Source organism: Schistocerca cancellata, chromosome 2 (genome assembly GCF_023864275.1).
Source record: "Schistocerca cancellata isolate TAMUIC-IGC-003103 chromosome 2, iqSchCanc2.1, whole genome shotgun sequence".
Taxonomy (NCBI): domain Eukaryota; kingdom Metazoa; phylum Arthropoda; class Insecta; order Orthoptera; family Acrididae; genus Schistocerca; species Schistocerca cancellata.
Genome location: NC_064627.1, coordinates 99650178 through 99676200, shown reverse-complemented (window position 1 = coordinate 99676200; position 26023 = coordinate 99650178). Strand labels below are relative to the sequence as shown.

Below are 26023 nucleotides of genomic sequence, written 5' to 3'. Positions count from 1 at the left end.
TGTCGGTAATGACCAACAGCACCGCAAAAGGAACACGTCTGAGGTTGACCACTATAGGTTATAAAAGCACGATGACCGTTAACTAACAAGAAGGACGGAATATGCTGTCGTACGACCATCTTTACACTCCTCACGCCATTTTCAACCTGGAAAATATAGGCGGAGGACCACTTCTCTTTAATGACAGATAGTACAGTCCCGTACGGCCGCAAATGACGAGATATTGTGTCATTCCGTATTTCGAAAGGCAAGTTAAACACACGAACATTTCGAAGGCCAAACCCGCCATGAGAAATAGTCACGTTACTAATGCGACCGTCCAAATGTCTAAATTTACGGACACCATCATTAACATTGACAACGGTATCACACAATTCTGGAGTCTTTAACTTCAAAAACACGGAATTGAGAAAAGTGTCTAACTGAACACCGAGAACGTCATCGGCCGATAAACACAATTCCTCGAGTATCCAACGATGAATTTCGAAAGCAGACGGTTTTCCAACGGAACTATCGAATTCGCATTGCACGTTATTCTGGCGTTCTTCACTATCATCATAGAAACTTTCCATGACTTACGGACTTGATGAAAGACAGCCGCTAGGCAGAAGACGGACGACACACGAGGCGCCGCCGACCAAGTCGCACACGGAAGTACTGCTCGCTCGGCACCGAGGTGTTGCCAGGCGGGCAGCCAGCCAAGTACTAACTGGGCCCGATGTTGCTTTACTTCGGTGATCGGACGAGAACCGGTGTATTCAACATGGTATGGCCGTTGGCGTCCTTATACTGTAGCCGCACCACAGAAGAAGCATTCGCCTCTTCTCCCAACACACGCAATCGCTGCTTTCCGTGGCACATTTGACGCAAAGCACGTCTTTCCACCTCGAAGGTGGCGCGGAGTGCGCGCTCGCCTCGGCGTCTCATAGGCGACTGCCGAGCGTGGGTGAGACGCACAACACAGCTGCTCGATGCACCGCCTGTCATTCGTTTGGTGCGTGCGGCCTCCGACACTCGCTGGCGACGCACCTTGTTCCTGTTATCCGGCGCAGGGCGTGCGCGCGGCGGGGGGACTGCGCGGGGTGTTGCAGTGTCATGTTGGACCGACGGAAGCTTTCTCACCTGCCTGACACACGCCGCGCTTCCAGATTTTTGCGTAATCTGCGCGGTGCATTTGCATTCGCGCCTGTCCCCCCCCCCCCGCCCCCCCCGCCGTCACGACTTTGCTCGACTGCCGCCGCTCGGGTCGCGGTCCATATGACAGCACAAGCGCGAGAAACGTCTGCGGGAGGAGGCGAGACGACAAAAGAATAAATTTATGATTACAAATCGAATTTGGAGCTGTACGCCGCTGTAGAACGATAGGCGCTACCGTATTTCGGAGCATACCGCCCGATTCGTACTGTTTTGTCGTTTTCAAAGACTTCCTGGCAAACTTCGTTGGCACATTCTCCTTCAAACTGAGTTAATTACTGCAGTTTCGTACCTTACGGCCGTTTAAAATGCTTAAGGAAATCTCTTTGTCACAACAGGAAGGTGGTATGGAAAGAGGACTGGCAGGAGTAGCGACTAAAAAGCGAAAAATGAAGGCAGCCAGAGTTCCCCGGCGCTCACCCTTCCGAGCACAAACGTTGTTGCTTCACTTCGGTGATCGGACGAGAACGGAAGATTTTATTTCTTTTTTTTATTTGTTTATTTACTTTGTGGAATTTAGCACTGCTACAAAACAGTAGGCCCTGACTTATTTCAGAACTCATCTGTCGATTCGGAGTGTGTTGATATTTTCAAGGCGTTCTAGCACTCTTCTTTCGCGCATTTTTGTTCAAAGTGAGTTCACTACCGTAATTTCGTATCTTACGTTTGATACAGTAGTTTAAAATGCTTGTGGAAGCATCTTTGTCAACACCTGAAAGTTAGTATGAAAAGAGGGCTGGCAGGTGTAGCGACGTAAAAATGGAAAAAATGAGATAGAGCCAACAGCACTTTTTTTTGTAACGTATATAAACTTTTATTTACAATTTTTAACAATTACAGATTTTTGCATGCAGCGGTGTGCTTGATTATTGAACGGTTATATTCATTTGCTCGTTTTCTGTTCTGATTGCTCCTTGAGTTGTCTTTTGGTTGGGTTACAACACTTTTTCACTGAGTGTCCTTCAGATAAAATTTCCCTGTCAGTTGTTTATGTCTTTTTGGTTGCAAACATTCGTTACTTTACTTTTTTTTAATTTGTATTTAGTTTTTTTGCCATTTTTTTTATGTTTAGAATACAAAAAAAGGAAAGATTTTATTCATCTATTATATTTAAGTGGGCCTGTTTTGGTGAGTTTGCTGAAGCGAACTATGAAATATACAACAGAGCATCTATGTGGGTAAATTCGTGAATGCAGGAGATTGTTAATGTACTGCCTAAGGGTGGACGCAACAGTTACACGGAATTTGGTGCAAAGAATGTCTAATGTTAATATTTTGTTAGTGGCAAAGAGGGATGCTACGTTTAAGCACAAGATGGGCCGAAATTTATATACATATATCTGTGTGTATATCTATACATACATACATACATACATACATACATCACATTAATAAAAACACAACAAAACAAGAAATCAAAAACACACAAAAAGATAAGGGAAAGGAAAAACGTACCTTGAGTGGAGAGAGCGAGAAAGAGAGAGAAAGAGAGAGAAAGAGAGAGAAAGAGAGAGAAAGAGAGAGAAAGAGAGAGAGATAGAGAGAAAGAGAGATAGAGAGAAAGAGAGAGAATGTGAGTGAGCGGACACATTAGTTGACATGATATACACTGTTTGATATTTTGTTGTTTTCTTGGAGCACTTTTTGTATGTTTTACACTAAATTTATGGCTGATTATTTCCTTTTGCCTGCTGTATTTCACTATTGGACACTTTTGACTACGAATGGCACACGTAACTCGCACTTTGGCACTGCTAGGCGTACCCACATTCACTTTGCGCGCATTTTCGCAACACTTTCGCACTGTACCACACTTGACGTTGGGGCTTTGGAGGGATTGGTGGGCGGCGTCCTCAGCGACTGGGGTGTGGGTGTTGTGGGAGGGCGTCGGTCACGTCGTGTTGAAGGCGTCTCGGAAGGCGGCGTCCAGCGGGACCTGCAGGAAGTTCTGGAAGGTCTCGCGGTACTTGGAACGTTGTTTGGCCCTCCTGTGTTCCTCCCACAGGTCCGTGAGGAACTGCGCCTTGTCGATCTGCCGTTTGGAGACGATGGCGTGTGCCGTCATTGCGATGATCCACATTGTGGCCAGGCGTTTCGCGTTGGGGAAAGGCTTCGCGTCCGGAACAGTGACAGCTGAGACATGTATCGCCCTCTCGTCGGTTCTGTTGATGTGGGCGATCATTCTTCTCGCCGTCGCCCATATTTCCGCGCTCTCTCTGCAGCCAAAACGATGCTCGATGGTGTCGGTCTGGTTGCAGAGCTCGCAGTTTGGGGATTCCCGCACTTTTATGCGTGCCAGTTTTTCATTTGTCGGCACTGTTTGGTGGATGATTTTATACCACGTGTCCCTGGCGTGCTCAGGAAGTGTCCGTTCCGAGACGTTCTTCCAGACCTGTGGCCAGTCGTGGTCTGGAAGTCTCGTCTCTATTTTGGACTTTCTTGCCTTCCCCCTCAGAGCGCTGTAGATCTTCCTCGCCGTTCTTTGTTGTGGGTTGGCTACGACCGCGGTCATGTAACTCTTGTCGATTGCCATCTGTTTTACGTGCCGCAACTTGAACGGAATGTGGGTGGTGTCCACTGGAGCATCTGCCGATTCCGGTTTGTATTCTTCAATCAGGCTGGACGTTATGCTGTTGTTATTCTGGTGCTTCATTTTCATCGCACGCTGTAGGAGCAGTGCCGCGCATTTCGTCTTAACGTCAGTCAGACCGAGTCCGCCTTCGTCCCTTGTCAGGAAACACGTCGCCTGGGAGACCTTGAAGATTTCCCGCCTCCACAGCAGGTAGTACGCCGCGCCTCCTATCGCTCGCGCAATTTCCGTCGGAGCACATAGTATTTGGGCCATGTACCACGCTTTCGACAGGATTGTTTCGTTTACTAACTGCACTCTTTGGCTCAGCGTCAGGTTCCGGTTCGCGTGTATCCTCACGAGCCCTCTCGTTGTGTTCAAGACGCTGCGCCAGTTTTGTGCTGCCATTTTCAAAGGGCACTGCTGTAGTTCCACTCCGAGTGCCCTATGGTTGTTTGTCACTCGGTACCACTGTCTCGCTGGTCGCAGTCTGCCATTGCCTATTGGTAGTAGCACTGTTTTCCTCGGATACGTTTTGGCACCTGAAGCTCTTTCAAAGGAATCCATGATAGGCTGGATTATTTCTAGTTCATCCTCGTTCTGAATGAAGATGCCCATGTCGTCGGCATAGGCCATACATGCGATTTTTGTTGCACCCATTGTGTATCCTGCTACTTCATCTGTTAGTTTTCGAAGTTGGGGATCGAGAGCTATTGTGAAAAGAGCCATCGATAGTGGACATCCTTGCTGACGGATCTTCCCAGTCTTATTGACTTTGAAGTCGATCCGTTTACTGTTACTTTTGAGGTGGCATTTGTGATGACGTTCCTGATTGTTCTACCGAATTTTGGTCCGAATCCGAGGCGTGCGATGGTTTTCAGCAGGTACCGGTGACTGTCGACTTCCACAAGGCTTTCGACAGGATCAAAGATTACGGCTGCGGGTCTCCTCGTTGTTGCTGCGTGGGCGTCGAAAATGTTCCTGCCAAGCACTGCACAGGTTTGCCATGGGCTAATGGCTTTCTTTAGAGCGACTTTGATGTTTGTAGCCAGGTACTTTGCTGCTATTTTGTAGTCTGAATTTAGAAGGGTTATTGGCCGAAAGTCTTCTATTTTGTTGGCTGCCTTCATTTTGGGGAGCAGAATCACCGTCCCTTGCAGGAATTTTGAAGGCAATTCTGTCCCGTTGAGAACTTCATTTACTATTTCGGTGAGTATTCCGCCGACTGTGCCCCAGAGCACAGTGTAGAATTCTGATGGGATTCCGTCTGCGCCTGGTGCTCTTCCGTTTCTGCTGTCTTTGATGGCGGCTTTCACATCATCGTCTGTGACGTTTTCGTTCAGTAGTGCCCGGTCTGCGTTGGTAAGGATCCGACGGGTCTCTTGCAGGATCCTCGCCATTTCTCCGTCGTCATTTTCCTCTCCTCGGAACAGGTCGTTGAAATGGTCTTCGACGTGGCTCATGATGTCTTTCTTCGTCGTCAACCTGTTCCCGTCCTTGTCGACGAGTTGCCGTATTTGTTTGCTATTAGCCCTCTGTCTCTCCCTGTGCAGGTGGTGCAGCGTGGCAGGTTCATCCTCGATTTCGCCGTTTGTCTGGCTGCGGGCGATGACTCCTCTCATTTTGTCTCTTTTCAGGCTCAGTATACGTGCCTTGAGTCTTCTTATCCGCGGCAGAAACAGTTCGTCGTCCGCAGGGGCGTCCATTGCGTCTTGTAGGCATCTAGGAAAGCCTTCTCAGCACTGTGCCTTATGAGTTCCCGTCTTACTTGCGGTTTGGCGTGTTCTACCCACCACTCAGTAGTGGAATTGTACTCGCCTCGCCGCTGTCTGCATGCCTGGATCGTGTCGGCAATTTCCTGCTTTAGCTTCCCGTCCGTGAGGTGGCTTGTGTTTAGCTTCCACGTTCCTCTTCCTGCTGGAAGCTTTCTTCTCGGTAGACGGAGTTTGCACTGATAGGCACAGTGATCTGAGAAGATCACAGGGCAGACTTCTACCTCTGTCACAGAGGTGGCCATCTCTCTGTTTATGTACACTCTGTCGATTCTGCTACTGCCGCGGTTATACAGGTACGTGAACACTGTGTGGTTTTGGTGTAGTAGACGCCAGGTGCCTGCTAATTTTAGACGCCTAACTAAATCCTGCAGTTCGGCGCACAAGTTGGGAACCGGGATCTGCTCTTCGGGTGAAATTACGCAGTTGAAGTCACCTGCCAGCACGACGTTGTTGCTGTGAACTAGTAGCTCGCAGATGTCCTCGTTGTAAAATTTGCTCCTGGCACGCTTATTTTCCGTTCCCGACGGAGCGTAAATGTTTACAAAATCAGTGTCTTCCACCTTCACCGCTATTCCGCGTCCGTCGGGCATCATTTTCACATCGCCAAATTCGAGGCCGTGCCTGATTAGTGTGGCAGTTCCGCAGCGAGTTTCTGCGTCGATGTTGCAGATGACTTCGTATCCCGGTACCTGTTCTATAGCCGTCGTGACCACCTCCTGTAACATAGCCACGTCTGCGGCTTTGTGCTGCAGGAAGTCAGTTCGTGCGTCTAATTTTAGTGCGGCGGTCATTCGGTTCACGTTACCCCCCGGTGTTCCCAGGCGGTCACCCATCCAAGTTCTTACCGGGCCCGATGTTGCTTAAATTCGGTGATCGGACGAGAACCGGTGTATTCAACATGGTATGGCCGTTGGCGTCCTTATACTGCAGCCGGACCACAGAAGAAGCATTCGCCTCTTCTCCCAACACACGCAATCGCTGCTTTCCGTGGCACATTTGACGCAAAGCACGTCTCTCCACCTCGAAGGTAGCGCGGAGTGCGCGCTCGCCTCGGCGTCTCATAGGCGACTGCCGAACGTGGGTGAGACGCACAACACAGCTGCTCGATGCACCGCCTGTCATTCGTTTGGTGCGTGCGGACTCCGACACTCGCTGGCGACGCACCTTGTTCCTGTTATCCTGCGCAGGGCTTGCGCGCGGCCGGGCGGCGGGTTTTTTTTTTTGTGGTTTTAGGGTGCACAACTTCAATGGTCATTAGCGCCCTGACTACTCTAAAAATGCACCGCGAGGCACAAGTTGACAACAACAACTAAAAGGGAAAACACGATAAAAGACAGACTGACAGGTATAGGATTAAAAAACAGCATCATCAAATGTCCTTAGCGAGGTTCATGAAGTTGATAAAACGAAGAACACGAGCAGCTGCTCGTGGGTCATCCGCTAAAATGGCATCGAAAGTATTTGGCAGGTTAAGATCGAGGCGCAGTGTGTTAACATCTGGACAGGACATTAAAATGTGTCTAACCGTCATCAAGTGCCCACATGGGCAGAACGGCGCCGGCGCAGCCGTCAGCAGATGGCGATGGCTGAACCGGCAGTGTCTAATTCTTAACCGGGCTAAAACGACCTCCTCCCGCCGAGAAGGGCGTGAGGAGGACGTCCAAGCCACGGGAAGAGGTTTTAAGGCCCGAAGCTTGTTGTCTGTAAGTGCAGCCCAATCGGCATGCCACAGCGACACAATGCGCCGACAAATGACCCTGCTAAAATCGGACGAAGGGACACAACAAAAAGCTGTCCGAGGCTGGAGGACCGCAGCCTTGGCCGCGGCATCTGCAGCTTCGTTCCCAGGGATACCGACATGGCCAGGGACCCACATAAAGCTAACCGGAGAACCGACGTCCACCAGCTGCTGAAGAGAGCGTTGGATCCGGTGTACGAAAGGGTGAACCGGGTACGGATCACTGAGGCTCTGGATGGCGCTCAGGGAGTCGGAGCAGATGACATAAGCAGAATGTCAGTGGCGGCAGATGTAAAGAACAGCCTGGTAGAGGGCAAAGAGCTCAGCTGTGAAGACCGAACAATGGTCATGGAGCCGGTATTTGAAACGTTGTGCCCGACAATAAAGGAACACCCGACCCCGTCATTGGTCTTAGAGCCATCTGTATAAATGAAAGTCATCTGGATGAACTTCGAACGAAGTTCCAAAAAACGGGAGTGGTAGACCGAACCGGGGGTAACCTCTTTTGGGAGCGAGCTGAGGTCAAGGTGAACGCGGACCTGAGCCTGGAGCCAAGGTGGCGTGTGGCTCTCACCCACTCTAAAGGTTGCAGGGAGCGAAAAATTAAGGTGAAGGAGGCGACGAAAGCGAACTCCAGGGGGTAGCAGGGCAGAGACATACAACCCGTATTGATGGTCGAGAGAGTCGTCAAAAAAGGAACGATAAGACGGATGGTCGGGCATTGACAGTAGCCGACAGGCATACCGACAAAGCAGTATATCGCGCCGGTAGGTGAGTGGCAATTCGCCAGCGTCAGCATGAAGACTCTCTACGGGACTGGTATAAAATGCTCCGATCGCAAGTCGTAAACCCCGATGTTGTATGGAGTTGAGGCGGCGTAAGATGGATGGCCGTGCAGAGGAGTATACGAAGCTCCCATAATCCAGCTTGGAGCGGATGATCGACCGATATAGACGAAGTAGGACGGTTCGATCCGCTCCCCACGACATACCACTGAGAACACGGAGGACATTTAAAGAACGGGTACAACGGGCGGCCAAATATAACACATGTGGGGACTAGCTAAGTTTCCTGTCAAAGGTAAGGCCTAAAAATTTGGTTGTCTCCACGATTGGGAGAGCAACGGGACCGAGTCGTAAGGACGGTGGGAGAAACTCTTTGTAGCGCCAGAAGTTAATACAGACCGTCTTCTCGGCAGAAAAACGGAAGCCATTGGCGACACTCCAGGAGTAAAGACGGTCAAGAGAACGCTGAAGACAGCGCTCCAGGACACGTGTACACTGCGCGCTGCAATAGATGGTAAAATCGTCCACGAAAAGGGAGCCTGATACATCAGCTGGGAGGCAATCCATTATTGGATTGATCGCGATGGCGAAGAGAGCGACGCTCAAAACTGAGCCCTGTGGCACCCCATTCTCCTGGCGAAAGGTGTCGGACAGGACAGAACCCACACGTACCCTGAACTGTCGATCCATTAAAAAGGAACGAATAAAAAGAGGGAGGCGACCGCGAAGGCCCCATGTATGCATGGTGCGGAGAATGCCCGCCCTCCAACAGGTGTCATAAGCCTTCTCCAAATCAAATAACACAGCCGCGGTCGGGCGCTTCCGCAAGAAGTTATTCATAATGAAGGTCGACAAGGTAACCAGATGGTCAACAGCAGAGCGGCGCCTACGAAATCCACATTGTACATTGGTAAGTAGGCGTCGAGACTCGAGCAGCCAAACCAATCGGGAGTTAACCATTCGCTCCATCACTTTACAGACACAGCTGGTAAGCGAGATAGGTCGATAACTGGAAGGCAAGTGCTTGTCCTTCCCCGGCTTAGGAATCGGGACAACAATAGACTCGCGCCAGCATGCGGGAACATGTCCCTCAATCCAGATGCGATTGTATGTACGAAGAAGAAAACCTTTACCCGCAGGAGAAAGGTTCTTCAGCATCTGAATATGAATAGAATCAGGCCCTGGAGCGGAGGACCGTGATCGGCCAAGTGCGGTTTCGAGTTCCCGCATGGTGAATGGTGCATTATAACTTTCACAATTCGAGGAGCGGAAGTCAGGTGGCCTAGCCTCCTCTGCCCGTTTGCGGGGGAGGAAGGCAGGGTGGTAATGAGCGGAGCTCGAAACCTCGGCGAAAAAGCGGCCGAAGGCATTGGAGACAGCCTCAGGGGCCACAAGGACGTCATTCGCGACCTTCAAGCCAGAAACTGGGGAGTGGACCTTAGTGCCAGATAGCCGGCGCAGGCTACCCCAGACAACAGAAGAAGGAGTAAAACTGTTGAAGGTGCTTGTGAAAGCAGCCCAGCTGGCTTTCTTGCTGTCTTTGATAATACGACGACACTGAGCTCGTAATCGTTTATAATTGGTACAATTCGCCACTGTAGGGTGGCGTTTAAATGTGCGTAAAGCACGTCGACGAGCACGTAAAGCGTCTCTACATGCTGCGGTCCACCAGGGGACCGGTACGCGACGTGGAGAAGGAGGGTGAGGGATGGAATATTCAGCAGCAGCGAGAATGACTTCCGTGAGGTGTGCGACCTGACGATCGCAGCTTGTGAAGGTTTGATCCTGAAAGGTCGTCCTGGAAGAGAAGAGCCCCCAGTCGGCCTTGGAGATGGTCCAACTAGAGGAGCACGGAGAGGGAGTATGCTGCAGGAGATGGATAACACACGGGAAGTGGTCGCTCGGATATGTATCAGCAAGTGCATACCACTCAAACCGGCGTGCAAGTTGGGGAGTACATATAGAGAGGTCTAAATGGGAATAGGTGTGAGATGTGTCCGAAAGAAAAGTAGGGGCGCCAGTATTGAGGCAGACAAGATTGAGCTGGTTGAAAAGGTCTGCTAACAAGGAGCCGCTTGGGCAGGATGCTGGAGAGCCCCAAAGGGGATGGTGGGCATTGAAGTCTCCAGTTAACAAAAATGGTGCAGGTAGCTGAGCAATAAGTTGCATCATGTCTGCCCTGGTAACGACAGACGACGATGGAGTGTAAACGGTACAAAAGGAAAACGTAAAAGTGGGGAGAGTAATGCGGATGGCAACTGCCTGCAGGCCGGTGTGCAACGTGATGGGATCGTAGTAAATATCATCCCGGACCAGCAACATAACCCCTCCATGAGCTGGGATACCTACCACAGGGGGTAGGTCAAAACGCACAGAGGTGTAGTGTGCCAAGGCAATTTGATCGCATGGGCGTAGCTTCGTTTCCTGGAGGGCTACGACGAGCGGACGGTGCAAGCGGAGCAGGAACTTCAAGTCCTCTCGGTTGGAGCGAATGCTGCGAATATCCCAGTGAATAAGTGCCATCGTAAGAAAAGGAAGATGAGAGAAGGGGTCACCTCGAAGGCCGCTTAGGGCCTGGCTTCGAGCGAGCACTGCCGCCGCTATCAGTAGGCGGACAGTCATCGTCCATTGGGTCTATAGGGTCATCGGCCATCTCGGGAGGATGGCCGGGAGGGGGAGCTTCCTCCGCCGGTTAACGGCCAGATGTACGGCTACCAGCGGTGCGGCCAGGCGAAACGGATGACGGCCTGGGGGCGGCAACCGCTGGGTGGCGCAGGAGAAGAAATGCGCCGTGGCGGAGAAGGAGAACTGTGCTTCCTATGCGCCTTTTTGGAAGGACGTTTGGTGGAAGTACCGGTCGAAGGCTGGGAGGTCGAGGTACGGAGGAAGTCTGCACGGGATGGTTCCTTCTTGAAGGTCCGTGCATCTGACTTCGGGGTCTTCGTCTTAGCAGAAGCTGAGGAAGGGGCTGGTGTCTGTGGGGTGATGGGAGGAAGAGGAGACGTCGACCGCGCGATCTTAGCACTGGCCGAACGGACGACCGTGGTGCTGAAGGTCAGATCGCATGTCTGGGTTGCTACCTCCCGGGTAGTCAGAGGAGAGGCGAGGACAGTACTGTATTTCCCCGCTGGGAGCAGCGTGGGCTTCCTACTAGCCAATAGCTTGCGAGCAGCCGAGGTGGACACTTTCTCTTTGACCCGAATTTCTTGGATACAGCGTTCTTCCTTATAGACAGGACAGTCGCGGGAGGATGCGGCATGGTCACCCTGACTGTCCACCTCCGTCTCCTCGTTGTGTGAACTGTCACCCTCATCGGCATCCCTGCCACAAGTGACACATTTAGCCGCATTGGAACAAGACTGTGGAGTGTGATTGAAACGCTGACACTGGTAGCAGCGCGTAGGTGTCGGGACATAGGGGCGAACAGAAATAACCTCGTAGCCCGCCTTTATGCGCGATGGCAGCTTAACACTATCGAAGGTCAAGAAAAGTGTCCGGGTCGGTACAAGGTCATTGTTGACCTTTTTCATGACCCTATGGACAGCCGTCACGTCCTGCTCAGCGAGGAAAGATTGAATCTCCTCGTCAGTCAATCCGTCGAGGGAGCTAGTATAGACTACACCACGAGACGAATTCAAAGTTCGGTGGGCCTCCACCCGGACAGGGAACGTGTACAGGAGGGTGGCCCGAAGCAGTTTTTGTGCCTGAAAGGCACTCTCAGTTTCTAGTAATAAGGTGCCGTTACGCAACCTGGTACAAGATTTGACAGATCCGGCTATGGCATCTACGCCCTTCTGAATAACGAAAGGGTTGACAGAGGAAAAATCCTTTCCGTCCTCAGATCGAGAAACTACGAGGAACTGTGGGGCAAGCGGTAGTACTTTTGTCACTGTTGGCTGGTCACGTTTCCGTTTTTGGGTCGAAGTCGAGAGAGATGGAGTAGAATCCATTGCGGAGGAATCCCCCATGATTGCCAGCGTCTCCGATGGCGCGCTCCTTCCTTGTGGGGACCCTCTCAGAGGGCACTCCCGCCTTAGGTGAATGTTTACACCTCAGGTCACACCTCCCGAAAAAACAGACGGAGGGACCAATCGGCATGGTCAGAAGGTATCAGCTCAGGCAATCACCCCTCTCCGGGCCTGGCCTTTACCAGGGGGTACGCGCGTGCCTTACATGTCTACCCAGGGCGGGGACTTACGCGTTACCCCGTCACCGGCTACGCGTGCGAACGCGTGGGTCGGCCTTCAGGCACGCACAGGGAGGAAGGAAGAAGAGGAAAAAGGAGAGAGAGAGAGGGAGAAAGAGGACAGACTGTCTCAAACGCCGAGGCGGAGACCAGAGAAGGCAAGGAGAAGAAGGCAATGAGAAGGCAAGGAGAAAAAGGCAATGAGAAGGCAAGGAGAAAAAGGCAATGAGAAGGCAAGGAGAAAAAGGCAATGAGAAGGCAAGGAGAAAAAGGCAATGAGAAGGCAAGGAGAAAAAGGCAATGAGAAGGCAAGAAGAAAAAGGCAAGAAGAAAAAGGCAATGAGAAGGCAAGGAGAAGTCAAAAGAAAGAGTAAGGAAGACAGTGAGGTGGAGAAGAGCAAAGAAAGGAACCAACAAAAGGAAGGAAGAGACGAGAAGTGAAAAACCAAAAAGACCACAATTATAGGTCGTGGAACCATCCGTCTCCGGACGCAGGCGCTAACTACCCCCGTGAGGGGGATGGACTCCTTTTACTCGCCTCTTACGACAGGCAGGAATACCTCGGGCCTATTCTAATCCACGGACCCACAGGGGGCGGGCGGCGGGGGGACTGCGCGGGGTGTTGCAGTGTCCTGCTGGATCGACGGAAGCATTCTCACCTGCCTGACACACGCCGCGCTTTCAGATTTTTGCGTAATTTGCGCGGTGCATTTGCATTCGCGCCTGTCCCCCCTTCCGTCTCGACTTAGCTCGACTGCCGCTCGGGTCGCGGCCCATATGACAGCACAAGCGCGAGAAACGTCTGCGGGAGGAGGCGAGACGACAAAAGAATAAATTTATGATTACAAATCGAATTTGGAGCTGTACGCCGCTGCAGAACGATAGGCGCTACCGTATTTCGGAGCATACCGCCCGATTCGTACTGTTTTGTCGTTTTCAAAGACTTCCTGGCAAACTTCGTTGGCACATTCTCCTTCAAACTGAGTTAATTACTGCAGTTTCGTACCTTACGGCCGTTTAAAATGCTTAAGGAAGTCTCTTTGTCACAACAGAAAGGTGGTATGGAAAGAGGGCTGGCAGGAGTAGCGACTAAAAAGCGAAAAATGAAGACAGCCAATTTCCCAGGCGCTCACCCACCAGAGTGCCAATGTTGTTGCTTCACTTCGGTGATCGGACGAGAACTGAAGATTTTGTTTTTTTTTGTTTTGTTTTGTTTATTTACTTTGTGGAATTTAGCACTGCTACAAAACAGTAGGCCCTATTTCAGAACTCATCTGTCGATTCGTAGTGTGTTGTTATTTTCAACGCGTTGTAGCACTCTCTTCTTTCGCGCATTCTTGCTCAAACTGAGTTCATTACTGTGATTTCGTATCTTAGTTTGATACAGTAGTTTAAAATGCTTGTGGAAGCATCTTTTTGTCAACACCTGAAAGTTAGTATGAAAAGAGGGCTGGCAGGTGTAGCGACGTAAAAATCAAAAAATGAGATAGAGCCAACAGCACCTTTTTTTGTAACGTATATAATCTTTTATTTACAATTTGTAACAATTACAAGTCTTTACATTAAATGGTGTACTTGATTATTGAACGGTGATATTCACTGTCTAGGTTTCTGTTCTGATTGTTCTTTTGATAGTGAATAAACGTGTTGTAACTCGACCAAGAACTGAGTGTCCTTCAGATAGATTTTCCTGTCTGATTTTTTTTATGTCTTTTAATTACAGAGCTTGCGTTACTTTGATTTTTTTTTGAATTTACATAAAAAAAGGGTAAAAATACAAATTTGTCTCTATGCTATCTGAAATGCAAATATTTTGGCATGTATGTTATATGTTTCCCAGATGCGAAAAAGGGGAATATAGACCAGAAACAACTATGTGATTAAATTTGTGAATGCCGGGGATTATTAGTCGCAGAGAGGCATGCTACGTTTGGCACATGATGGGCCGAGATTTACAACACAACAAAAAACAAACAAAAAACAAACAAAAGAAAAAAAACAAGTCAATAAGCAAAAGAACTAAAAACATAAGAGGAGCGAGAGCGAGAGCGAGAGCGAGAGCGAGAGCGAGAGCGCGAGAGTACACATTAATTACATGCAGTACACTGTTTGACATTTTGTTGTTTTTCTTGGAGCACTTTGTATCCTTTTCACTAAATTTTATCTCTAATCATTTTCTTTGGCTGCTTTTATTTGGCTATTGGACACTGTATCACTACAAATGGCACACGTCACTCTCACTTTTGCACTGCTACACATAAAAACTTTCACTATGTGCACATTTCGTAAAACGCTTCCGCGCTGCACCACTCTTGCCGTCGGGGCTTTGGAGGGATCGGTGGGCGACGTCCTCAGCGACTGGGGTGTGGGTGTTGTGGGAGGGCGTCGGTCACGTCGTGTTGAAGGCGTCTCGGAAGGCGGTGTCCAGCGGGACCTGCAGGAAGTTCTCTCGGTACTTGGAGCGTTGTTTGGCCCTCCTGTGTTCCTCCCACAGATCCGTGAGGAACTGCGCCTTGCCGGCCTGCCGTTTGCTGACGATGGCGTGCGCCGTCATTGCGATGATCCACATTGTGGCCAGGCGTTTCGCGTTGGGGAAAGGCTTCGCGTCCGGAACAGTGACAGCTGAGACATGTATCGCCCTCTCGTCGGTTCTGTTGATGTGGGCGATCATTCTTCTCGCTGTCGCCCATATTTCCCTGCTCTCTCTGCAGCCAAAACGATGCTCGATGGTGTCGGTCTGGTTGCAGAGCTCGCAGTTTGGGGATTCCCGCATCTTTATGCGTGCCAGTTTTTCATTTGTCGGCACTGTTTGGTGGATGATTTTATACCACGCGTCCCTAGCGTGCTCAGGAAGTGTCCGTTCCGAGACGTTCTTCCAGACCTGTGGCCAGTCGTGGTCTGGAAGTCTCGTCTCTATTTTGGACTTTCTTGCCTTCCCCCTCAGAGCGCTGTAGATCTTCCTCGCCGTTCTTTGTTGTGGGTTGGCAACGACCGCGGTGATGTAACTCTTGTCGATTGCCATCTGTTTTACGTGCCGCAACTTGAACGGAATGTGGGTGGTGTCCACTGGAGCATCTTCCGATTCCGGTTTGTATTCTTCAATCAGGCTGGACGTTATGCTGTTGTTATTCTGGTGCTTCATTTTCATCGCACGCTGTAGGAGCAGTGCCGCGCATTTCGTCTTAACGTCAGTCAGACCGAGTCCGCCTTCGTCCCTTGTCAGGAAACACGTCGCCTGGGAGACCTTGAAGATTTCCCGCCTCCACAGCAGGTAGTACGCCGCGCCTCCTATCGCTCGCGGAATTTCTGTCGGAGCACATAGTATTTGGGCCATGTACCACGCTTTCGACAGGATCGTTTCGTTTACCAACTGCACTCTTTGGCTCAGCGTCAGGTTCGGGTTCGCGTGCGTCCTCACGAGCCCTCTCGTCGTGTTCAAGACGCTGCGCCAGTTTTGTGCTGCCATTTTCAGAGGGCACTGCTGTAGTTCCACTCCGAGTGCCCTATGGTTGTTTGTCACTCGGTACCACTGTCTCGCTGGTCGCAGTCTGCCGTTGCCTATTGGTAGTAGCACTGTCTTCCTCGGATTCGTTTTGGCACCTGAAGCTCTTTCAAAGGAATCCATGATAGGCTGGATTATTTCTAGTTCGTCCTCGTTCTGAATGAAGATGCCCATGTCGTCGGCATAGGCCATACATGCGATGTTTGTGGCACCCATTGTGTATCCTCCGACTTCAGCTGTTAGTTTTCGAAGTAGGGGATCGAGAGCTATTGTGAAAATAGCCATCGATAATGGACATCCTTGCCTGACGGATCTTCCCAGTCTTATTGACTTTGAAGTCCATCCGTTTACTGTTACTTTTGACGTGGCATTTGTGATTACGTTCCTGATTGTTCTACCGAATTTTGGTCCGAATCCGAGGCGTGCGATGGTTTTCAGCAGGTACCGGTGACTGATCCTGTCGAAAGCCTTGTGGAAATCGACAGAGATTACGGCTGCGGGTCTCCTCGTTGTTGCTGCGTGGGCTATGATGTCCCTGTATGTGCAGACGGCGTCGAAGATGTTCCTGCCAAGCACTGCACACGTCTGCCATGATCTAATGGCTTTCTTTAGAGCGACTTTGATGTTTGCAGCCAGGCACTTTGCTGCTATTTTGTAGTCAGAAGACTTTCGGCCAATAACCCTTCTAAATTCAATTTTGTTGGCTGCCTTCGTTTTGGGGAGCAGAATCACCGTCCCTTGCAGGAATTTTGAAGGCAATTCTGTCCCGTTGAGAACTTCATTTACTATTTCGGTGAGTATTCCGCCGACTGTGCCCCAGAGCGCAGTGTAGAATTCTGTTGGGATTCCGTCTGCGCCTGGTGCTCTTCCGTTTCTGCTGTCTTTGATGGCGGCTTTCACATCATCATCTGTGACGTTTTCGTTCAGTAGTGCCCGGTCTGCGTTGGTGAGGATACGGCGGGTTTCTTGCAGGATCCTCGCCATTTCTGCGTCGTCATTTTCTTCTCCTCGGAACAGGTCGTTGAAATGGTCTTCGACGTGGCTCATGATGTCTTTCTTCGTCGTCAACCTGTTCCCGTCCTTGTCGACGAGTTGCCGTATTTGTTTGCTATTAGCCCTCTGTCTCTGCCTGTGCAGGTGGTGCAGCGTGGCAGGTTCATCTTCGATTTCGCCGTTTGTCTGGCTACGGGCGATGACTCCTCTCATTTTGTCTCTTTTTCAGGCTCAGTATACGTGCTTTGAGTCTTCTTATCCGCGGCAGAAACAGTTCGTCGTCCGCGGGGGCGTCCATTGCGTCACGTAGGCATCTAGTGTAGAAGTCTGCCGTGTTTCTTTTCCAGAAGGCTTTCTCAGCGCTGTACCTTATGAGTTCCCGTCTTACTTGCGGTTTGGCGTGTTCTACCCACCACTCAGTAGTGGAATTGTACTCGCCTCGCCGCTGTCTGCATGCCTGGATCGTGTCGGCAATTTCCTGCTTTAGCTTCCCGTCCGTGAGGTGGCTTGTGTTTAGCTTCTACGTTCCTCTTCCTGCTGGAAGCTTGCTTCTCGGTAGACGGAGTTTGCACAGATAGGCACAGTGATCTGAAGATCACAGGGCAGACTTCTGCTTGTGTCACAGAGGTGGCAATCTCTCTGTTTATGTACACTCTGTCGATTCTGCTTCTGCCGCGGTTATACAGGTACGTGAACACTGTGTGGTTTTGGTGTAGTAGACGCCAGGTGTCTGCTAATTTTAGACGCCTAACTAAATCCTGCAGTTCGGCGCATAAGTTGGGTATCGGGATCTGGTCTTCGGGTGAAATTACGCAGTTGAAGTCACCTGCCAGCACGACGTTGTTGCTGTGAACTAGTAGCTCGCAGATGTCCTCGTTGTAAAATTTGCTCCTGGCACGCTTATTTTCCGTTCCCGACGGAGCGTAAATGTTTACAAAATCAGTGTCTTCCACCTTGACCGCTATTCCGCGTCCGTCGGGCATCATTTTCACATCGCCAAATTGGAGGCCGTGCCTGATTAGTGTGGCAGTCCCGCAGCGAGTTTCTGCGTCGATGTTGCAGATGACTTCGTATCCCGGTACCTGTTCTATAGCCGTCGTGACCACCTTCTGTAACATAGCCACGTCTGCGGCTTTGTGCTGCAGGAAGTCAGTTAGTGCGTCTAATTTTATTGCGGCGGTCATTCGGTTCACGTTACACGTAATTACACTATATACTGAGCCCGAGCCCTGTTGCATTTAATCGCTTTGTGGAGGCGGGTCTGTGGAGTGCTGTGGCCGTTCCGGCCGTAGGACTACGTCCTCTGCTTTAGGGGTTGTAGCCTTTTTCGTTGCGGATGCCGTATCTGACTCCTCTGCTTCCGATACGTCCATCTTGTCTTTTTCACGGCTGCGACTTCGTCGCTTGCTCCGCCGCTTTTTGGAATTGCCCGCGGCCGGGACGTCCACGTTGTTTTCTTTGGGCTCGTCTTCTGACCCGGTGTTCCCAGGCGGTCACCCATACAAGTACTAACCGGGCCCGATGTTGCTTAACTTCGGTGATCGGACGAGAACCGGTGTATTCAACATGGTATGGCCGTTGGCGTCCTTATACTGTAGCCGCACCACAGAAGAAGCATTCGCCTCTTCTCCCAACACACGCAATCGCTGCTTTCCGTGGCACATTTGACGCAAAGCACGTCTTTCCACCTCGAACGTGGCGCGGAGTGCGCGCTCGCCTCGGCGTCTCATAGGCGACTGCCGAGCGTGGGTGAGACGCACAACACAGCTGCTCGGTGCGCCGCCTGTCATTCGTTTGGTGCGTGCGGCCTCCGACACTCGCTGGCGACGCACCTTGTTCCTGTTATCCGGCGAAGGGCTTGGCGCGGCGGGGGGACTGCGCGGGGTGTTGCAGTGTCCTGCTGGACCGACGGAAGCTTTCTCACCTGCCTGACACACGCCGCGCTTCCAGATTTTTGCGTAATTTGCGCGGTGCATTTGCATTCGCGCCTGTCCCCCCTTCCGTCCCAACTTGTTCCGACTTTGCTCGGCTGCCGCTTTTTTTTTTTTTATTGGACTTGTAGTCCGGGGTGATATGTTACAATACAGCATCACCGGTCTATTGCGGTCTAACTATGTTGGTGAGGCAGTAAATTTCCATTGGGCAGTGACTGCGTCACTGCAATTCACTTTGGAGGTGTGGCGGTGGGACTTGTAGTCCCGTACCACCCTCTGACGGTGATAGTACTACATGAGTCAGGCAGAAAATTTTGCCTAACTTGGGCAGGTGAAGGTGAAGGTGTGGTGGTGGGACTTATAGTCCCATACCGTGTCGGCTGCCGCTCGGGTCGCGGTCCATATGACAGCACAAGCGCGAGAAACGTCTGCTGGAGGAGGCGAGACGACAAAAGAATAAATTTATGATTACAAATCGAATTTGGAGCTGTACGCCACTGCAGAACGATAGGCGCTACCGTATTTCGGAGCATACCGCCCGATTCGTACTGTTTTGTCGTTTTCAAAGACTTCCTGGCAAACTTCGTTGGCACATTCTCCTTCAAACTGAGTTAATTACTGCAGTTTCGTACCTTACGGCCGTTTAAAATGCTTAAGGAAGTCTCTTTGTCACAACAGAAAGGTGGTATGGAAAGAGGACTGGCAGGTAGCGACTAAAAAGCGAAAAATGAAGGCAGCCAGACTTCCCACGCGCTCACCCTTCCGAGCACTAACATTGTTGCTTCACTTCGGTGATGGGACGAGAACGGAAGATTTTATTTCTTTTTTTTTGTTTATTTACTTTGTGGAATTTAGCACTGCTACAAAATAGTAGGCCCTGACTTATTTCAGAACTCATCTGTCGATTCGGAGTGTGTTGTTATTTCCGAGGCGTTCTAGCACTCTTCTTTCGCGCATTCTTGCTCAAACTGAGTTCATTACTATAATTTCGTATCTTACGTTTGATAGAGTAGTGTAAAATGCTTGTGGAAGCATCTTTGTCAACACCTGAAAGTTAGTATGAAAAGAGGGCTGGCAGGTGTAGCGACGTAAAAATGGAAAAATGAGATAGAGCCAACAGCACCTTTTTTTTTTTTTCGGGCCTCCCATCTCCCCTTATAGCCCGGCCTTGTCGCTCTCCACAAAATGCCTTCTATTGGCGAGCTTCATGAGCTATAAAGGTGCTGTTGACTCCATGTCCCACGACGAACGGACGAAAAAAATCAGTATCCCCGTTGGTGTCCTTAAAATGGTCGACGTCCGTTGGGGAAAAAGCGGCAAGAGCAAAAATCCATAATCCAATAATCTTCGGCATGAAGAGAATAACTCCGCCAGGGAATCAAAAATCCAGTAGAAAAAAAAAAACACTGCCTCAGTTACACTATTACCGGGAAAGTTCCACACCAGTAAAACTGAGGAGTAAAGTCCATCAGGTGGACAAGTGAAACGAAAAGGAAAAAAGAATGAAAGTCACTGCGCGGTAATACTAGTTAAAAATTGAAAATATCACTGCCGCCACATGGGAGACCTACAGGAGAAAACCAGTGGTCTTAAATGAAAGTGCCGATGTCCACAGCATAAAAAATCAGAAACAAGAAAAAGGTAAACTTTACCGGAAATGAAAAATTACACAAATAAGAAAAAGAAGAGTTCCTCTGAGTACACGTATAACCATAAATGTTCGTTCCTGGAAAAACACAGCTTGAGCGGTTAAAATAGAATAGTATACCAAACCGTCATAAACATGTGAAGTAGCCACCGACATCCGGGCAAAGGCATGAGCAAGTGCAACCTTCAAAAAATTTGCAAAAGTAGCACGATAGCCAGGCAAAGCTTCAGTGTGTTCATGCTGAGTCCATAAATAGGTAAGAAAGTCCAATTCAGTAGTCAATTTCAAGTGAAACATCGCAAAAACGGTATGACCCAGGAGCCACACCGTAGCATTCTTCTTAGTATTCGGGTAGGCGACGCATTGAGGAATTGAAGCGTCGGTCGGCAAGACTGAACGCGTATCCACTCGATTGATTAGGCGAACCATATCTCTGGCGGCATCCCAAACACTGCAAAAATGTCCACACACGAAACGGTGTTCAAGTGTATCTTCCGCATCACACAATTCGCAAGCTCCAGACGAGATGAGGTTGATTGAATGGAGCTTCGCATTCGTAGGGAAGATACGATGCACAACCTTGTACCACACGGCGTGTACAGAGGGAGGAAGAACATCGCTGGCAAGATTTTTCCATACCGTGACCCAATTATACCACGGTAGCCGATACTCCCACTTACAACGCACAGGTGATCCACGGAAAGCAGAAACGATGTCGCAGACTCGAAGGCTGGGAACGTCACAGAGCACGAGGTAGCTGTTGTCCATATAGTAGCGACGCACATAATCAAGAAAAAAGGGAATGTGCGAGACATTCACCGGCGCCTCCACTGATAGTGGACGATACATACTGAAGACCGCCGCAGTGGTACCGTTCGGGGCCCTCTCCATAACAACGGTGGTCCGCTTCCAAAGGAGAGCAGAGCACTTCGCGCGAAGATCTACTAGACCCAAACCACCATCTGTCGGTCTCAGAGTACAGGTGTCATACGATACTTTAAAAATGTCACCTCGCCATAAAAACCAATACACCGCCTGCTTGAGGGCACGTTCCAACTGCCGAGGCAGTGGAAGGACCTGCGCGAGGTACCACACCCTGGCCAGAATGTTAGTATTGATCAAGGCCACCTTGTCACGAAGCGCCAACGTGCGAGCCGCATAGATCTTGGCAACGGCGCGCACCTTATGCAGCGTGGACCGCCAATTGAGCGCTTCCATCCGTTGTGGATGAGAAGAAAAAAGCATTCCCAGGACTTTGTGCTGTTCGCGGACACAGAACCAGCTCCGCTGTATGGACCGTGCGCGGGGTGTAAGAGGCAAACAAACAGTCTTAGCTGGGTTGACAATGGCACCTGTGGCTTTTTCAAAGCGTTGCAGTGCGCCATATAAAGTGTCAACGTCATCAGAATGGCCAAGAAAAACACCAAGATCGTCGGCGTATGCCTTGCAAATGAGACGGTGCGTCCCTATCTGAATGCCGCGGCAGTCGCGGCCGATAATTCGCAGCAACGGATCTCAAGCTACAGAAAAAAGGGCCATGGAAAGGGGACACCTCTGCCGCACCGAGCGCCCAACACGGAAAGCTGGCGTCAAGTGGCCATTGACACTAACACGAGACGTCGCATTCTGTAAAAGATGCTTTACCACAGTCGTAAACTTAAAACCGAAGCCCATCCGCACAAGAACCTGGCGGAGGTAGACATGGCTAATGCGGTCGAAAGCATTTTTGAAATCAATTAAGAAGATGGCAGCTGTCGGCAGTCTCGCACTTTTAACAAAACCGATACAGTCGCGATAGGCGAGGACGGCATCAAAAATGTTCCGACCCTGCACCGCACATGATTGACTATCACTGACGACCGACGGTAAAACAACTGTAAGGCGTTGAGCCACACAGCGCGTCACAATCTTAAAGTCGGCGTTCAGTAAAGTGATCGGCCGAACAGCGTCAATGCAGGGCGTCGCAGTCGATTTGGGAACCAATGTCACTACCCCCTCCTCAAACGCAGCAGGGATAACAGCACCATCCCGTATTTCATTTAAAAGAGCCACAAAAACATCACGAAACAGATCATAAAATTTCAGATAAAATTCAGCAGGAATGCCGTCGGGACCAGGTAATTTACTCTTAGGGCTTCGTCGGATAGCGTCGTACAGATCGTCAGGTACATAAGCAGCATTTAAATGCAACCTATCCGTACGAGTTAAAACATGAGGTACGACTTGTAAAAAATCCCGCAACGCATCACAATCAACATCCAGCGCACGAAAAAGGGAACTAAAATGAGTAAAAACGTCCCGCTCAATGTCGGACTGGACAGTAGTCCGTCCACCGTCGCACTTTTTCCACGTACTGATGTGCAGACGGGCGCGCCGCCTCCGTTCCCTGTTCAGATGATAAAGTGACAAAGGTTCGCCATCCACAACCCCCGCAGGCTGGCTGCGGACGACGACACCGTCACTAACAGCACGCAAATCAGCGAGAAGCTTACGCTGGAATTGCTTAAAAGCGGGCAGCAAGGCAGGCTGTGACGTCACGCGCAGCGCGAGGTCTTGCAAACACGCCTGATGGAAGCGGGCGGTAGCGCGACGCCAACGAGCCGCCTCGCGGCTAAAATCCATCAAAAAGCGCCTGATCACCGGCTTGGCCTCCCCGACCCACCACTCCAGCACACTACAGTCACCTCGCTTAGTCCCGAGCAATTTGTGCCACAAATTGGTAAAACACGTCACAAAATGGGCGTCGTTCAATAATGCACAATTAAATTTCCACAAATTCTTTCGTCTGGGAAGACAAAATCTAGGCAATAAAAGCTGACAAAGGTAACCGGAATGATCAGAAAACAGCACGGGAAACATTTCCGTGCGGCAAATACGGACAGAAAGCGGGGCAGAAACGTAAATTCTCTCCAGGCGGCTGTGCCCCGTGGGATAAAAATGAGTAAAATGCGTAACATCAGGGTTTAAAACACGCCACGTATCAACGAGCTGGAAACTGCGAACCAAGTCGCCGAACTCGCTACAAATGTTGGGACGAGGCACCTGATCGACAGAATCTAAAACGCAATTGAAATCGCCGCCGCCCACTAAAGCATCCACATTCCGGTGTAACAGCGCACACAATTCCTGCCCATAAAAAACAGCCCTCGCCGGCTTATCGTTCCCAGACGGAGCATAAACGTTAACAAATACGACGCCCAGTATAGTGCAACTAACGGCACGACCATTAGGTAAAATAGCAACATGTGAAATAGCGAGGTCAGAACGTACTAAAATGGCAGTTCCTGTACTGTGATCCGGTAAAACATTGTCAATAACAGTAAAGTCACTAAAATCGTGTAAAAAGACAAGGGCATCACGCGTCACCTCTTGTAAAAACACAACATGGCAGTGGTGATCACGTAAAAAGTCCTTAAAAGCCAGTATCTTACACGGGTGACTCAATTTGTTAAGATTAATGGTGACAACATTCCACTGGCTAAAATCGTAAGTCATAGACTCACACAATTAAAAGACACACACAAAAGTAAAACACACATAAAACACGGGATGTGCAGCTGCGCGACAGAGGAGGGGGCACACAGGACACACACTACGTCTCCCCACCCTCCACAACATCCTTCGCCCACTCCGAAGGCTCGAAGGGGGAGAGGGGCGGCAGGGTGGCAGTAGCTGTCACGCCAGAAGCGACCGACACAGAATCCTTAACGGACATCTCCACGTCGGAAGAAGGCACCGGCACGCGGTCGTCAATAGAAGGACCAGCGCGACGGCGGTGTACATCCTCAGCCTTCCGTTTAGTCGACAGAGATGCCGCAGTCACAGCCGAGACTGTGTCTGGCGCTAAAACAGGCACATCTACAGAGGCGGGTTGACTTAACACAGTCCGCAGATGGCGAACAGCAACGTCACGTTGCTGCGCTGCAACACTCAGATCAGCTGACTGTGCGTGGCGAGAGGAGGCACGCTGCGGCTGCTGTTGCTGCTGTTTGCGCGGCGGCTGCCGCCCGGAGCCGGCAGCCTGAGGCGGCCGTAGCTCCACGTCGAGGTCGCGCCGCGCGGCGCGGCGCTGCGACGCCCAAGAAGAGGCGGGGGAGCGCCCTACTGGGGACGGACTACGGTCACCTCGCGTTAAACCCCTGTCGTAGGAAGGGGAGCTACTGGCACTGCGGAAGCGTTGCCTACTGGAACTTCGAGAACGAGCTTCATCCCGCTGCGGTTTGGGTTCCACAAAAACATCGCGTGAATCCGCAACAGGGAGAGGCTCAGAAACGTCAGAGGGTGCGACGACGGGCGCAGCCACAGAAGGAGAGGGCTCCGCCTGCGACACAGTAGGTGCAACAGAGTCCGAATTAGGGCGCGAAACAACATCGGTTACCGACTGCGGCACGGAGTCAGAGACTGTCTCCGACACAACAGCACCCACAACCGGTTGAACAGCAGCAGGCACGTTTTCCGAAACCGCGGACAGAATCCTGGCCGGTAGTCGCAACAGCAGAGACAGTATGATCAGCAGACACATCCATCGCTTCCGCGGCGGCAGCAAGATTAACATCTGCCGCACGCCGCGCGGGCGCGGGGGAGGGGGGGGGGGATGCGGAACCCAAGACCGTACCGGTGACGGAAGCAAAACTAACTCCTTGCAAATCGGCCTCAAGTGGTAGCTGAACAGGCCGTTTTCGCTTCGGACAATCCTGCCTATAATGTCCGACACCATTACAAAAGGAGCAAGTTTGTGGCTGGCCACTGTACGTGACAAACGCACGGTGACCGTTGACCAAAATAAAAGACGGAATATGCTGCCTAACCACCATCTTAACACTGCGCACACCGTTCTCGACTTGAAATATATACGCAGACGACCATTTCTCTTTCACTACAGATAAAACAGTGCCATATGGCCTCAAGTGACGAGAAATGGTGTCATTGCGAATTTCAAACGGAAGGTTAAATATCCGTATATGTCGAAGACCAAACCCAGCGAGACACAGTGACATTACTAATATTTCCGTTAAGGTGTCGAAATTTGCGAACACCGTCATTAACAGAAACTACAGCATCACACAGATCGGAAGATTTGAGTTTTAAGAACACAGAATTTAAGAACGTATCGAACTGAATACCGAGTACGTCATTAGTAGACAACAACAAATCCTCAATTAACCAACGATGAATTTCAAAAGCCGAAGGTTTCTCAACGGAACGATCAAATTCGCACTGAACATTGTTCTGTCGCTCTTCACTATCATCGTAAAGAATATCCATTACTTACAGATCAGTAGAAAGAAAGCCACGTGGCAAAGGAAGCAGACGACACGCGAGGCGCCGCCGGCCAAGTCGCACGAGGTAAACACTGTACGTGAGGCACCGAGGTGTTGCCAGGCGGGCAGCCAGCCAAGTACTAACCGGGCCCGATGATGCTTAACTTCGGTGATCGGACGAGAACCGGTGTATTCAACATGGTATGGCCGTTGGCGTCCTTATACTGTAGCCGCACCACAGAAGAAGCGTTCGCCTCTTCTCCCAACACACGCAATCGCTGCTTTCCGTGGCACATTTGACGCAAAGCACGTCTTTCCACCTCGAAGGTGGCGCGGAGTGCGCGCTCGCCTCGGCGTCTCATAGGCGACTGCCGAGCGTGGGTGAGACGCACAACACAGCTGCTCGATGCGCCGCCTGTCATTCGTTTGGTGCGTGCG

At 50.6% G+C, this 26023-nt stretch overlaps 4 pseudogenes; all 4 read right to left on the bottom strand.

Annotated features, from left to right (window-relative positions):
* Positions 1 to 662: 662 nt before the first annotated feature.
* Positions 663 to 780, bottom strand: LOC126163424 (5S ribosomal RNA; annotated as a pseudogene).
* A 5551-nt stretch (positions 781 to 6331) lies between these two features.
* Positions 6332 to 6453, bottom strand: LOC126164294 (5S ribosomal RNA; annotated as a pseudogene).
* Positions 6454 to 18207: 11754 nt separating this feature from the next.
* LOC126164091 (5S ribosomal RNA) lies at positions 18208 to 18325 on the bottom strand (annotated as a pseudogene).
* A 7355-nt stretch (positions 18326 to 25680) lies between these two features.
* On the bottom strand, positions 25681 to 25800 carry LOC126163499 (5S ribosomal RNA; annotated as a pseudogene).
* Between the last annotated feature and the right edge of the window lie 223 nt (positions 25801 to 26023).